Source organism: Theropithecus gelada, chromosome 11 (genome assembly GCF_003255815.1).
Source record: "Theropithecus gelada isolate Dixy chromosome 11, Tgel_1.0, whole genome shotgun sequence".
Taxonomy (NCBI): domain Eukaryota; kingdom Metazoa; phylum Chordata; class Mammalia; order Primates; family Cercopithecidae; genus Theropithecus; species Theropithecus gelada.
In genome coordinates, this window is record NC_037679.1 from 85,409,082 (window position 1) to 85,424,946 (window position 15,865).

Below are 15,865 nucleotides of genomic sequence, written 5' to 3' on the forward strand. Positions count from 1 at the left end.
TCATGTTTTTTTGTTGTTGTCCTTGTTTTTTTATTACCCACCCTGCAAGTGCAGGATGGAAATTCATGCTAATGTCATTTTTTTATATTACACCTTGATTGTTAGTTACCAATATTCTGAGAATGACTGTACTGGCATTTGTTTTTATAATAATGCACAGAAGAGATAGACCCAACTTACTAACATACTTGAGGTATTTTTTCTGCTGTGTTTTGCATTCACTGATGATGATATATATATTTTTAACTACATTATTTTATAATTTCTCAACACTAGTTGGCTATTACTTCCAATCCAGAATTGTTTTCTTATATATAATGTATAGCATATTGTATTTACATAAGTAGGATTACATATTTTCCCTGCAAAACCATTTTAAAATTCATTTCCCATGCATATATGATAGAAAGTAGTTAGATTCCCTTCCATAAATATTTTCTTAAATAAATAGGGGTGTGTTTTATACTCTGTAATGTCTTACAGATTAGGAAATTTACTACTTCTGGGTGGTTCTGCAAGGGATACTAAATAAGTAAAAGGAAACTAGCATTTACTAAGCACAGCATTTTTGTAAACTCTTTTAGTTAATCCTCAAATAGAATTGCCAGATAAAATATAGGATCCTTAGTTAAAGTTGGATTTCATGTAATCAAGGGATACATTTTTTAGTATATCACAAATATTTCATGGTATATACTTACATTAAAATTATTTGTTGTTTATCTAAAATTCAAAATGAACTGGGTGTCCAGTATTTTCATTTGTTACATTGAGCAAAACTATCTTTGAACAACTCTGTAAGATTCCAACCTGCATGACTTTCTTCAACCCCAGTATCTAAAGAAGAAAATTTGAGGGGAGAGTGTAGAAAACTTGAAATAGCTTCCAAAATAGAGATGTGGTAGCCTGAAATTTAAAATTAGGTTATTGATGATTTTTCCTATTATGTCTGAAAATATAGCAAAATGAAAGCTATATTTATATTGCATCACATTATTTATTGATAAATTAGAATCATAGAGTGTCCATGTTAGAAGCAGTGTTGGTCGTCATCCTGCCCAACAACTTTGTTTTACAGATGAAAAGAACATGTCTAAGATCCTGTTAACAGCAGAGCTTGGACTGCTAGTGAGATCTCTTAGCTATCTCCTATAAAGATTATTTGAACCACTCTGGTGTATCTAAAAATATGATTTATGTAAAGTGTGCAAGATGTTTTTAGTTGACACACAGACAAGAGAAAGCTACATGAGCTGAGGCTATGCAAGGGGTTGGGCCAAGGGGAGGAGGGCAAGGTGGAATGGGAGAGGCTCCTTGATATCAGCATGTGCATTTTTTTTTTCTGGCTTCTAGGCCCTGCTGGAAATTTTCCATACTCTTCGTTCATTCTCCTGTATTTCCTAAGGCCGATAAAAGAGGAGATCCCTGAGGACATGCCTCTCTTTAATATCTGCTTTCCTTCCAAAGATAAACCAAAGACCAACGTATGTCGTATCTGCCCCCGTCAGCCTTTGGGACATAATTTTGGTAAATCTTCCTCTGTTTTGCATTAACAGAAAATGTCACTTCTCCCTTCCTAATCTCCAGTGCAAACCTAACATTTTAGCCCTACGTTGCTTATGCTTGCACAATCCAGCTTTTAAATTCTGTTCAATTCCAATTTAAGAGTAGGCATTGTGCTAGACATTTATAGCCCAAGATCTGTAAGCAAATATAATGCTGTGGACTAAGAAAGCTAACATTTGAAGAACAGAAAGAATCTTTTTTAAAAAAATGTGAATCACTATCACTACCTTTATTAATTCTCTAAATACAAGCTTTTGCAAATCTTCTCAGTGTTAGATCCCACTGGAGAGTGATTCATCATATTGCATACAAGCTCACTGCAGGCTGAAATAATATCTATGATGCAAGGGTGATTATGGTTGAACACTGCTCTCTAGGAGTGCAGAATGGAATATGGAAAAAGCACATCCAAAGCACTAAGGGCTTTCTGAATTGATGGATTTTAAAAAAATAATTGAAACTAAGATGGAGACTGGTGACCTAGCATCTGAGTCATGTATTTGTGAAAACATTTTAAGATTCCCAACTCATTTCCCAGCACATCTCCTGCTGCTATTTTTATTAGAAATATCTCTTCTCATTAATCTTAAGAGAGGGCTACAGTCTCCAGAGATACTTAGACCTGATTATCAGCGTTTCTGTTACAAAATGCTACCCTTAAAAAAAAAAAAGAAAAAAAAAGAGCTGTAGATATAAAAAATGCTTTCTGACTAGGCACTGGTTTCAATCTATTGAATTAAAACTCAGACTCCAGGATATCCTGTGAAGAAACAACATGTATCATAAGGGAGAAGAGATGTTACTGGAATGTCTTTCTAGAGCAGAAATGCACAGAAATTTGAATCTATTGAAAGCATTTCAAATCTTCTTTTCTAGCTATTTTGAAATTTATAATAAATTACACATTTCATGCATGTATCCAAATATATACATATGTACAATTATTATGTATCAATAAAAAGCAAAAAAAAAAAACCTAAAAACAAAACAAAACAAAACAAAAAAACCTTTCAAAACCAAACAAATAAAAAAAGTCACTATTCCCTGACGTGGTTTTCAGAGCAGACATGAAACTTCTAAAGAGAGCACCATGCATGTGACTCTCAAATGCTCTGCTGGCAGAGCCCAGTGGCTCACGCCTGTAACCCCAGCACTTTGTGAGGCCAAGGTGGGCAGATCAAGTCAGGTCCGGAGTCTGAGACCAGCCTGCCGAAACCCCGTCTCTACTAAAAACACAACAGTTAGCTGGGCGTGGTGATGGGCACCTGTAATCCCAGCCGAGGAAGGAGAATCGCTTGAATCAGGGGGGCAGATGTTGCAGTGAGCCGAGATCACGCCACTTCACCCCAGCCTGGGCGAAAGGGTGAAACTTCATCTCTAAATAAATAAATAGATAAATATTTTCTCAAGTCTTTGTTAGAAGATGATGAAAATGCTTGGCTTGTGTCAATGTAACCAAATTTCCACTTAAAGTGTACTCTAAAGGCAATGGCAGGGAAGGGAATGAGATTTGTGTGTACTTTTTAGAAGCTGACCTTTAAAAAATACATTAGAAAAAAAAATATATCAAATAATCTGAGAGAATTTGAGAGGAAACAAAAAATTGACCATTTAGGGGATCATTTGATTGTTACTTTTAGCGTTTGTTTGGAGCAGGAAAATCAGAGTGGGGTGGAGGTGACTCTGGGTACAGCATGTCCCGGCCTCTGGAGCACATAGAGGCTCTGCTGTCCAATCAGGAGCCCCATCTTTGTGCCACGCTCAAGAGACAGCACATGAGGCCTTCAGAATCCAAGGCAGAGTCATAGTGTCTTGGCTGGTCAGAATCATCTCAGCCGCAGTGACACCAAGAAGGGTGTGATCCCTTCTAAAACATAGCAGAATAATGAGAAATAGATAGTTCACTCTTGGTGCAAGCAAGCAGGAAAGTTTAAGTTTCCCTTTACCTTGGGTCAAGGGTTCAGAGTTAGAAATTCAGAACATGCAAACTGATTCAAAGAAACCTTCTTTACTTTGACAGGTGAATACAGCCAAAAGAGAATTGACATTGTCTTGGTGGCTAATCATGAAGCACATGGTTTTGTTGTTCTACTAACTGGCTTTTCATTCTGTCCTCAGATGTCAGCATTGGTTTATCACATCATATTCCTCCTGACAAAACTCCTTCCCTTGGAAGGATGAGTCCATTCGTTATTCGCTGGCTATCAGAAACCTTTGCATTGCTGGAGTTGAATGACAAGTTTTTCACTTGTGTCAGGTGATGAAGACAAAGTGTTGATTTTTTGTTCAGAAATAGAAGAAAACAATTCTGAGATACAGTGAGAGGCTCAGAAAAAGCAATCCAGTATCTAAGCAAAGAGAGGGATGTGGCTGGGAATTGCCGGAAAAGACTGAGAAACACCTGAATTTTAATTCAGCACCATTACCGAAAATCACCAACATCACTTTTTGTAGAAAATAGTTGAGTTACATGTATTTTTAAATATAAATATATATATATATAGTTTTGTTTTAGAAAAACATTAGATTTACAGAAAACTTTCAAAAAATCCCAGGGAGAGTTCCCACATACTTCTCTTGGCTGTGACCCTTTCTCAGACTTTCGTTTTTCATGATAACCTTTAAGTTTTGAGGAGAGCACTGGCTATGTATTGTGTAGAATTCCCCTCAGTTGGATTTTGTCTGATTTTTTAAATAATTAGATGAGGATTATGTGTTTTGGGGAGGAAAACCTCAGAGGTAAAGTCCATTCTTAACATTGCATCACGGACGTCACGTCAAGGGTGCACATCACCATGAGTTATCCCTGTTGAGGGTAACCTTGATCTTCTGATGAGCCAGTGTCTGGCAAGCTTCTCCCCTGTCAAGTTACTTTTTCCCTTTATTTCCATACTCTACTCTTGGGAATGAAGTTGCCATATACAGCCCAGCCTTGACAAGGGTGGGGATGGTTTTGCTCCTGGCCTTTGAGGGCAGAATTCGCCTATAAACTATTTGGAATCCTTCTGAATGGGAAATTTTTTATTCTCACAATTTACTTATTCAATTGTGTGTTTATATTAGTATGGACACATGGATATTTGCGTTGTGGGTTATAATGAAAGACTATTTTGTTGCTCAAATTGTTCCAATTGTAGCCATTGAGATTTATTTTAGTTAGTTCCTCTGTTGCTTCAATATAACCTCATGTTACATTTTTTTTTCTTAATTTTTGAATACTTTCTTTCATGCCCTGCAAGAGTCCTCAGGTTCATTCTATATATCTCCTGACCTGGTCACATAATCAGGCATTTCTCCAAGGAATCATTGTTCATTTTACTGGAGAATGACATTAGAAAGCAACCTTTGAGCACTAGGTGTGTTCATTGTTGTCAATATCATTTCTTCTTGGCCTCTTGACTGACAGCGCGTATGAATCTTCATGTGTATACTAACCTGTGCACATATACATATCTATAAATATTTTAGATTTATTCGTATTTATATTAAGATAAGCATGAATACATGCTGATGTCTCCAATTCTAATCCATTACTACACAAATCACTCTATTTTCTTTCCCTTCATTATCTGTAACCGTCCATGCCAACATTGAGAATCCTGTATCTCAGCATCTTCCATTTGCTTACTTTTTCAATTCCTATACATCTATGTATTGTGATCATAACTTTAAACCAGCTCCTCGTACGGAAGATACATTTATCAACCAAGGTATAGTGCTTATGTACAGTTTCTTTTGCCTATAGACTTACAGGTTCACGAATTTTCAACTTCCACCCCATTCAGTGAGGTAGTTTCATGTATTTTTAATACAGTTATATGTTCTTTCTCCACATTCTCCATTTCTTCTTGGGTTTCTCCAAATCTTTACATGATTTTTAACATTTTTATATGTGAACATTAACTCTTTGTGCTGTTGAGTCCTATAGATTTTGACGAATGCATGGTGTTACATATCCACCATTACAATATCATGCAGAATAGCTTTATGGCCATAAACTATTCTCTGTGCTTCAACTCTCTCCTTCTTTTTCGAACTCTGGCAACCACTGATATTTTTAACTGTCATCATAGTCTTGTTTTTCCAGAATGTCATATAAATGGAATAATAGAGTTTGTAGCCTATTTTAGACTGGATTCTTTCACTTAGCATCATAATTTTAGTTTCGCCCACATGTTTCAAGATGTACCATATGTCTGATATCTCATGTGTTTCTCTCTGTGGATAATATTCTGTTGTGTGGTATGGATGTACAGCAACTTATTTGTCCATTCACCTAGTGTATGGTTCCTTCTGGTTTTTAGCAATTATGAATAATCATCTAAGAACACTCACACGTTCCTTCTAGTTTTTAGATGGTTATGAATAACCATCTAAAAACACTCACTTTTCCATAGACATAAAATTTCAAATCAGTTGAAATTTACTTGTTTTTATATGTTAATACCTAGGAATGTGCTTGTTTTTATATGTTAATAATATATCTTGCTTTGTAAGAAACTGTCAAATTTTCTTCGAAATGCCTATAACTGTTTTGCATTTCCAGTAGTAATAAACAACAGCTTCCTGTTGCTCTGCATCTTTTTCAGGAATTGGTTTTTGTATTAGTTCCCCAGAACTACCATAACGCGGTACCACAGACTGCATGGCTTAGAACAGCAGGGATTTATTTTCTGACATTCTGGGGGCCAGGTGTCTGACATCAAGATGTCAGCAGAACCCTGCTCCCTCTGAAAGCATTAGAAAGAACGCAAGCCATGCTTCTCTCCCAGTTTCAGGTAGCTTCGGGCACCTCTTTTCTTGCAGATGGGTCACTCCAGTCCTGACTCATCATATGCTTGCTGGTCATTGGTATGTCTTCTTTAATGAAGTGTCTGTTCAGATTGCTTGCCCATGTTTTAACTAGTTTTTGCCCCTTTTTTTGGCAAAAAGGAATGAATTAATGGCATTCACAGCAACCTGCATGGAACTAGAGACTATTATTCTAAGTGAAGTAACTCAGGAATGGAAAACCAAACATCTTATGTTCTTACTCATGGGTGGAACCTAAGCTATGAAGATACAAAGACATAAGAATGACACAATGGACTTTGGAGACTCAGGGAAAAGGGTGGGAAGAGGGTGAGGGGTAAAAGATGATGAATTGGGTTCAGTTTATACTGCTCAGGTGATGGGTGCATCAAAATCTCACAAATCACCACTAAAGAACTTACTCATGTAACCAAATACCACCTGTTCTCCAAAAACCTATGGAAATATAAAAATTTAAAAAAATATTTAAATGTCCTACGTGTGTGTGTATATATGTATGTGTATATATATATATATAATAATAAAGACTTTCAAATATTTTGCATCCCAGTCTATGACTTGTCTTTTTATTTCCTAAACAGTGTCTTGTTGGGCAGAAAAGTTTATTATCTCAGTGATGTCCAACTAATCATTTTTTTCTTTCATGAATTGTGCTTTTGATGTTTTAACCATGAAGCCAAAGCCACCTAGATTTTCTTCTATGTTATCGTTTTCTACAAAAAATTTAAAAGTGTGTGTTTAATATTTAGGTTTATAATAATTTTAAGTTGATTTTTGTTAAAAGTATAAGGCCTATGTCTGAATTCATCTTTTGTATATTTATGTCCGGTTGTTCCAGCATCATTTGTTGGAAACACTATCTTTCTCAATAGAATTGCATATTTGTTTTTAGTCAAAGATCAGTGCACTACATTTATGCGGGTCTATTTCTGGACTTTCTGTTCCATTATCTATTTCCCTATTACTACTATTGTTTTTTGCTAATACTACTTGATTACTGTAGCTATATAAGTTTTGAAGTCAGGTAGTGTTAGTTCTCTGACTTTGTTCTTTTTCAATATTGTGTTGATTATTCTGAGTTTTTTTCTTTTTACATAAATTTAGAAAAGAATTCATCAATATCCACAAAAAACCTTAGTAATATTTTGACTGAAATTGAAAATAATCTGTAGATCAAATTCAGGAGAACTAACATTTTAACCATATTTTCTTTCTACCCATGAACACGGATAAAATCGTCATTTAATTATTTCTTTACTTTCTTTCATCAGAGTTTTGTAGTTTTTCTCATATGAATGCTGTACTTATTATGTTAGATTTATGCATAAATATTTCATTTTTTGATGCTAATGTCAAAAATAGGTTTTTAATTTCAAAATACAAGTTTTCATCGCTGGTATATAGAACTGTAATTGAAGTAATCTGTGAGCTTTGTATCTTGCAACCTCATTATAATTACTTGTTAATTCCAGGAGTGTTTTGTTATTGATTCTTTGGGGTTTTCTTCATAGACAACCATGTCCTCTTCGGGAGAAAATACAGTTTTAAAGTTTTATTTCTTTCTTCCAAATCTATATCCTTTTAAAACCTTTCCTTATCTTATTACCCTAGTCCTTCAAGTACAATGTGGAGTAGACGTGGTGAGAAGGGGCATCTTTGCCTTATTCCTGATCTTAGGGGGCTGGAGTGGAAGCAACATCCTTCCCACATTAGGAATGAGCTCTGGCAAATTCTTTTTCCTTGAAAATAATTTCTTCGTTATGGGGAACACCCTGGAAATATTTCACAATGGTTATTCTTCCTCTCCCACTGCCAGAGCCATTAGAGGATTTTTTGTCTGATCTTCACCATAAGAATCTAGAAGGATTTCTGGAAGTAAGATCCATGAAAGGATGCATCCGGTCCCACATGATATACCCCAGTTTCTGAATCTCACACAATCCACACTCGACCATCAGAATTGCCATTTAAGTCTTTATGCCAGTTAATGTCATCACAGTCTTCTGTTCAAGGTAAGCAGATCTCGGCTGTGACTCTCTCCGTTCACCTTCCTTTCCAGGGTTGGATGTTACCCTGAAACCTCAGGTCTCATGGGTTAGAAAAAAGTTACTGATATTAACTTCATTCACCTTTTACTTTTTGTAAGAATGGGAATCAAGACTTCTAAGTTCTTTACATGTCACAGCTGAAACTAAAATTTATATATATATTTTTTGAATGCTGATGGCAACATACTAATTCAGTTTCATGACCTACTAATAGGTCTTGACCAACAACACAAAAATAGATAACGTCTCAAGAAACTTCCCTGCTTTTGGCTCCTGTGCAGAGGCCTCTAACAGACAGAACACATTAAGAGGGAAATAAATACATTTACTTTCTCCATTTTTACTTCAAGTAGAAAGTGGGTGTAGTTTATTTTTAATGTGTTTGCATAATCTGAGTCCTTTTTTGATTGAGAAAAAAATAATTATCAAGATTAGGGTAATAAAATGTTTTGCAGTTAAGGTCTTACCTGCCTGGAGCTGCCATCCTGTGGTTATAAATTTGATTGCTCAAAGGTCATTATTTGGGATGGATTTTAAAAATATCTTTTAAAACTAGTCAGTATATTTAGAGTCTCTCATGAAACAATCAAGTTTGAGGTCCCAATCAGTTAAAGGAAAGAAAAGTTGCAAATCGTAACCATCTTCCATGCATAGTCAAGAGCATCAGCCTATTCAAAATCTCCCTTGGAATTTCAGGGGGTTGGATTTTACAATACTTTGTATTTTACTCTATGTATACACATAGACTTCAACTGCTTTTTTGAGAGCTGAATCTCAGAAAATGTGGTGGCAGTGGACCCTCCATCAAGCTTCCTAGATAGAAAGTCAACTGTAATAAAGTAAGAACTATTTATTAATTTATTTTTAAGTTATAAAAGCAAGATATGTTCATTGCCAAAAATGTTTAATAGAGTGTCCAAGAAAGCAAATATATTCTGCCCATTCTAGCACAGTTAACATTTTGTGATCATTTTTTGTGACTTTTTCTATGCATATCTATTTCCGAAGTGGATTTATATTATATGGTGAACAACATGAAACAAAATTTGAGCTTATACAAATTTAACTCTTGTGTTCCCTACTGAGAAAGGAAAAGAGAGATACATTTCGTATGAGACATGATTCTGTTCTTCCACTCAACGAATGCCTCAGAGTGTGATGAGGATGGAGGTATGAACAAATGCCTCAGAGTGTGATGAGGGTGGAGGTGTGAACAAATGCCTTAGAGTGTGATGAAGGTGGAGGTGTGAACAAATGCCTCACAGTGTGATGAGGGTGGAGGTGTGACAGAATGCCTCAGAGTGTGATGAGGGTGGGGGTGTGAACAAATGCCTCAGATTGTGATGAGGGTGGAGGTGTGAACGAATGCCTCAGAGTGTGATAAGGGTGGAGGTGTGACAGAATGCCTCAGAGTGTGATGAGGGTAGAGGTGTGAACGAATGCCTCAGTGTGATGAGGGTGGAGGTGTGAATGAATGCCTCAGAGTGTGATGAGGGTGGAGGTGTGAACAAATGCCTCAGAGTGTGATGAGGGTGGAGTTGTGAATGAATGCCTCAGAGTGAGGGTGGAGGTGTGAACGAATGCCTCAGAGTGTGATGAGGGTAGAGGTGTGAACAAATGCCTCAGAGTGTAATGAGGGTGGAGGTGTGAACAAACGCCTCAGAGTGTGATGAGGGTGGAGGTGTGAATGAATGCTTAAAGTGTGATGAGGTTGGAGGTGTGAATGAATGCCTCAGAGTGTGATGAGGGTAGAGGTGTGAATCTCATGTTCTTTTACATGAATGGCATGAACTCCTGAAGGCCTCTATGTGAGCTGTCCATGACATTAAGCACATTCCTGTGTGCTAGAAGAAATGAAAATGATTTTCAAATAAACACTTGACCACATACAATTTCGATTTTTCACCTTGTAAACTTTTGAAGGGAGGATATTCAATTTCCATCATGTTTTGCTTTGTTTTGTTTTGTTTTCCTGTAGTGAGCGTCTTCCCCATTTATGCTGAGGATAGTAAGGACCTCTTTGCATCTTGTTCTCCCTGCATCCGTCATCCCTGCCCTTGGAGAAAGTGATTGACATGACAGTTAAACTTGGGATCAGGAACTAGGCATGTTCAGCACAACCATTCATCACTTTCTTTTCAGAGTTGTGGGCCTCTCCTCAGCTCTGTGGGGAAGAGTATGGGCATGGCCTGTGCCTGTCAGGAGAGGCCAGAGTTCTGATGGGAGGTCCACTTAGGATACCTGACTGTGTGCACAGGCCAGGGACATCCTCTGATAGAGTTCTACCATTAACAAATGTGATAGACTTGTCTCTATCTCTCTGGTTCCTGTGTCTACCTCCCTATGGTAGGTGGTGTCTACCAGCCATAAGGAGTGCTAGTTATCTTCCATTTGCCTTCAAGATCAATTTTCCACCCTCTACACCCTGCTTGTGCCCATAGCAGGTGACCTTTGTGGGTGATAGCCTGGGTTTCCTTGTCCTCTGGCTCCCTGATGGGTTTGGCCCAAGAGAGACATCTCTAGGAGATTGGCGAGTGGGAAGAACAAGGTTGGATGTCGCTTTCCCTAGTTCTCTCCCTTTAGGTCACTAGAGATATTCTGTGTCCTCTTACCAAAGGTCATGGCTTCTGTCAAACAGCCCCCCTTTCCTGGTTGTAGAAACCTTTCTAGAACCCCCCTTTTCTGGTTCTAGAAACCATTCCCTTCCTTTTCTCTTGAGGAACAGGAGATATATAACCTTCTCATTATTACTAGCCCCTGATCTGCTGTTCTTATTTCACCATATTAAATACTTATTCTGCTTTTTGTTGTTTTTGTTTTTGTTGTTTGTTGTTTTGAGATGGAGTCTCGCTGTGTTGCCCAGGCTGGAGTGCAATGGCACGATCTTGGCTCATTGCAACCTGTGCCTTCTGGGTTCAAGCAATTCTCCTGTCTCAGCCTCAGCCTCCTGACTAGCTGGGATTACAGGCATGCACCACCATGCCTGGCTAATTTTGTAATTTTAGTAGAGATGGGGTTCCTCCATGTTGGTTGGGCTGGTCTTGAACTCCTGACTTCAGGTGATCCACCCGCCTTGACCTTCCAAACTCCTGGGATTACAGGTGTGAGCCACCACGCCTGGCCTTATTCTGCTTTTGAAACAATCTCTTTAATTGTCTTCAAGTTACCCAATTTAAGCATGCATTGTTTTCTCCTGGGACCCTAATTGATAAGAGCTTAGAGGAAGGTTATTTTATAGCTTCCATGTGTTTCTGTAATGTGGGAGGAGCCCAAGCCTCTAACCAGCATAGGCCCCAGCCCTGGCATGGGGACAAGCTTGATTGATGGCAGCTCTGGGACGTCTACATGAAGACCTCAGTTACTCCCCTACTTATGTTTTTATCTCATTTCACAGTGCCCTTTTGTTTGCTTTTCATTTGTTACAAAATCTCAGGTAGCCTAACTTCTTTCCGGTGCCCAAACCAATATATCTTCCTCCAAATATGATTTCAAACTCTGCTTCCAGCCAACTTGTAATTACACATGGCTATTGGCAAGTCCTCATGCTTGTTGGCCAGAGGCATCATTTTCTTGCAACATGGGATTCTTTATTGGGCAGGTTAGCACATGGCAGCTTGATTTTCTCAGAGCAAGTGAGTGAAAGAGCAGATCTCATCCAATCAAGTCTTGGGATGACTGCAGCTCTGAGCAACAACTTGATTGCAGCCTTGTTGAAGATCTCGGGCCATAGGCAACCGGTTAAAGTGTCCCGTCGAAATGATACAATAACAAATGGTTGTTTTCTTAAGCCGTTATGATGTTAGGTAAGTTTTTCATGAAGTGATAAAAAAATTAATACGTTAGGTCCTGGAAATGAGGTGCTAATCATGAATATAAGAATATGAGCATTGCTTGGAACCAAGCAGCGGGCAGAGGCTGAGACGATTTTGAGGAGTATATAAGCGAAGGCTTAGGTTGCCTTGAATTAATTGTCGTCCTGTGGTTCTGGGCTCTGGGAATTTAGAAGTTTGCGAGGAACATGCTATTAGAAAGCAGAACAGGGGAATTTTTGTTATGTTGTGGCAGAAACTTAGCAAAACTGACACCTGCGACAATGTGGAAAGTAGAAAATGTGCCTGATCAACTTGGTGATCTAGCTAAAGGGATTCCCAAGCAAAATGTTGAAGGTGCTAATTATTGTCAAATGGGTGAAGAAAGAGACAAAATGAGGGAAGGCCTTTAAAAAATAATAGCCGGAGCTCAGTAATGTTTAAAATTCTCAGTCTCTTCTAATTGCAAACATTAATTCTGATTGCAAAAATTAAGAAATGGCTCTCAAGCAAGGAAGAAATTCAAAGCACTAGCAAAAAAATATTTTCTTGAGTTGAAACTGAGGATTTGACCATAAGAACATTTGTGAAGACCTTAGAAAGTTCATAGGTGGTACATTAGAGCATTATTCCATCATACAAAAGGCCCTTTAGAAAAATTTAGAGTCTGCCTATTACACAAGTGAGCCTCTGTGAAATTTATGAGATTACATCTTATATAAAAGACTTTCTGCGAGGCACAGTGGCTCGCTCCTGTAATCCCAGCACTTTGGGAGGCCGAGGCAGATGGATCACCTGAGGTCAGGAGTTTAAGACCAGGCTGGCCAACATGGTGAAACCCATCTCTACTAAAAATACAAAATTAGCCAGGCATGATGGTGGGCACCTGTAATCCCAGCTACTCAGGAGGCTGAGGTGGGAGAATTGCTTGAACCTGGGTGGCGGAGGTTGCAGTGAGCCGAGATCACGCCATTGCACTCCAGCCTAGGCAACGAGAGTGAAAATGCATCTCAAAAAAAACAAAAAACAAAAAACAAAAAAAAAAACAAAAAAAAAGACACTGCCATGATGGTATCTTTTGTTTAATGGAATGAACACCAATGTGATTCACAGGGGTTCCACAAGAGTTTGAGAAAATCATATTAGCCCAAATATGACCATCCTGAACATCAAATAAAATACAGCATTTTTATCCCCAAAATTCTACAGGTAGAAAGCAAGCTAAGAAAACAATTCAGCTACAAACCCATGCTTTCTTTAGCAATTTCTCCATTCTGGGATTGGAGCTGGGAGCCATAGAGAATTATTCCCAGGTCTTGGGCCCCGATCACGAAACTCCCATTATACCTCTGCTTGTATTTCAGAGTTGTTACGGATCTCATTTTCCTTCCTTTTAAGTTACTCTCCTACGGATCTCATTTTCCTTCCTTTTAAGCAAGGGTGTCTGCAATGATTATTCTATACTTGTTTAAGCTTTGTGCGTTGGGTGCATGGGGGCAGGAACACAAGTTATGTATTTAGTTCCCAAAGCCTTAAAATTGAGAGAAACTGCATACAAATAGCTTTATTTAAGGAACCACATGTAGGGAGCCATGCATCATTATCTGACAGAGGTGGTGAGATTCTGGACTTGGAGTTGATGTTGTAATGCTGTAATGAGATGAGACTTTTGGGGTACTATATTATGAAACAAGGTATGAGTAATAAAGTAGCCAAGGTCTTAGCATCATATGAGAGGAGGATATTTAACATCTGTCATGTCAACTGAAAAATTTAAGGGTTGGTAAGTGGAATTTTTGTGTGTTGTATTTCCATGTTGGGGATGTGAGGAATAAAGCTGTAATCATGCTTGAAAGTTATTATGCCAATTTTGCTTGTATTTAACATTATTGCTGGTTTCAATAATGATGCTAATCCACCTGCCTCATTTCCCACCATCTGTTTTATACCACCTGACCTCCCAGAAATCCCACACTTGATAGCCCAGGATTACCACTATCCTAAGATACTGACACACATTTTGAATTGTTTTCATTAATTAAAATTCTCACCCAGTAAAAATTACTTAACCCAGGCTGCAGTAATTATAAACTTGGATGTTGATTTACTGTATAACCAGAGGGTTTGCTGAAAATTGAGTAGGATTTTATGAAAAGTGTTTGACCAACTGGAGTAAACAGACTTAAAGATCAATTAATGGTTGCTTTTAATTAGGAGAGTATCTCACATGTTCACGAAACTCAGCATGATCTTCTCAGAACATCTCTGTTATGTCTAGGTACCAAGGTTTTATTTTTTAAGTATTTTCTTAGTACAGATGTTATATTTGAACAGCACTATGAACTTTTCTACAAACTTGCACGTGTCCTTTTAACATTGAATTTTAAAACAACCACAGCAAGTGACATCATTATTGTTTTTGAGTGGGCGAAGTCTAGCCCACTTCTAGCAGAAGTAACAGTGGAGGTGTGACCATTTCTACTCAGTTTAGTCTAGAATTTCCACTTTGGTCAGAAAGCAAAGTTGCCTTTTTTTTCTTCTTTTTGACAGGCTTTCTCTGTTTTCCAGGCTGGAGTGCAGTGGCTTGAGTGAGCTCACGGCAGCCTCAATCTCCTTGGCTCAAGGGATCCTGCCTCAGTCTCGCAAGTAGCTGGGACTACAGGCATACAACGCACCATGCCTGGCTAAGTTTGAAATTCTATTTTGGTAGAGATGATGGCTTGCTATGTTGACTGGGCTGGTCTTGAACTCCTGGCCCCAAGTGATCCTCCTGCCTTGGCCCCGCAAAGTGCTGGGAATACAGGCACATGTCACCACACTCAGCTATTTATTTTATGTTTGTAGATTTAGGGTCTTGCTATGTTGCCCAGGTAGGTCTCAAACTCCTGGGTTCCAGCAATACACCTCAGCCTCCCAAAATGCTGGGATTATAGGCATCAGCTCTTTTGCCTGGAAAAGTTTTCTGTTCACATCCCCAAACCTCCAAAGGTATCTAAACTCTTCAGTCCTCTGTTGACAGCACTTGTCTCTGTATGAGACAGCTGGTGAGAAAACATCCACAGGTCACAGGACTATGGGGCAGAAGGGATGGCGTCAAGGATAGCTCAGCATTGAGTAGCTTACATGCTGCCGCTGCGTTAGGGGCTTCTTCTACCCCTGGGGCCCTCCCAGCCTCTTTGTTGCTTTCCCTTCTCCTCTTAGTCTCTCCTCTTCCTTGCAACTCCCTGCTCCTCCAGCTCTCCTATTTCTTGTCTTTGGAATCAAAAAAGCCACTCCACCAACAGGCATCTGGAATTTTCTGTCTCCAATATATGTTTTTTTTTTTTGAGTGTTTATTTCCTCTTCTGTGTGTGGTGTGGGAGGGAAAGATGCCTTCTGAAATACATGTAAGAAACAGAACAAAAAGGAAATATTTCTAAAAACACACAGATTAACACTTTAAGATTTAACCCTGGCTCAGGTCCTAGAACCTCATCTAGTTATGACGGCTGTGTTCCATATTGTTCGCTGTAATCTAGAGAGCGTTAATGTCCTTCTCAACTTGATTAAACCTTATCCAGACCGTCCTGACTCTAGGCTTTTTTCCTCTCACCCAGACCTTACAGAACCCAGGTGGCCCAATAACAGAGG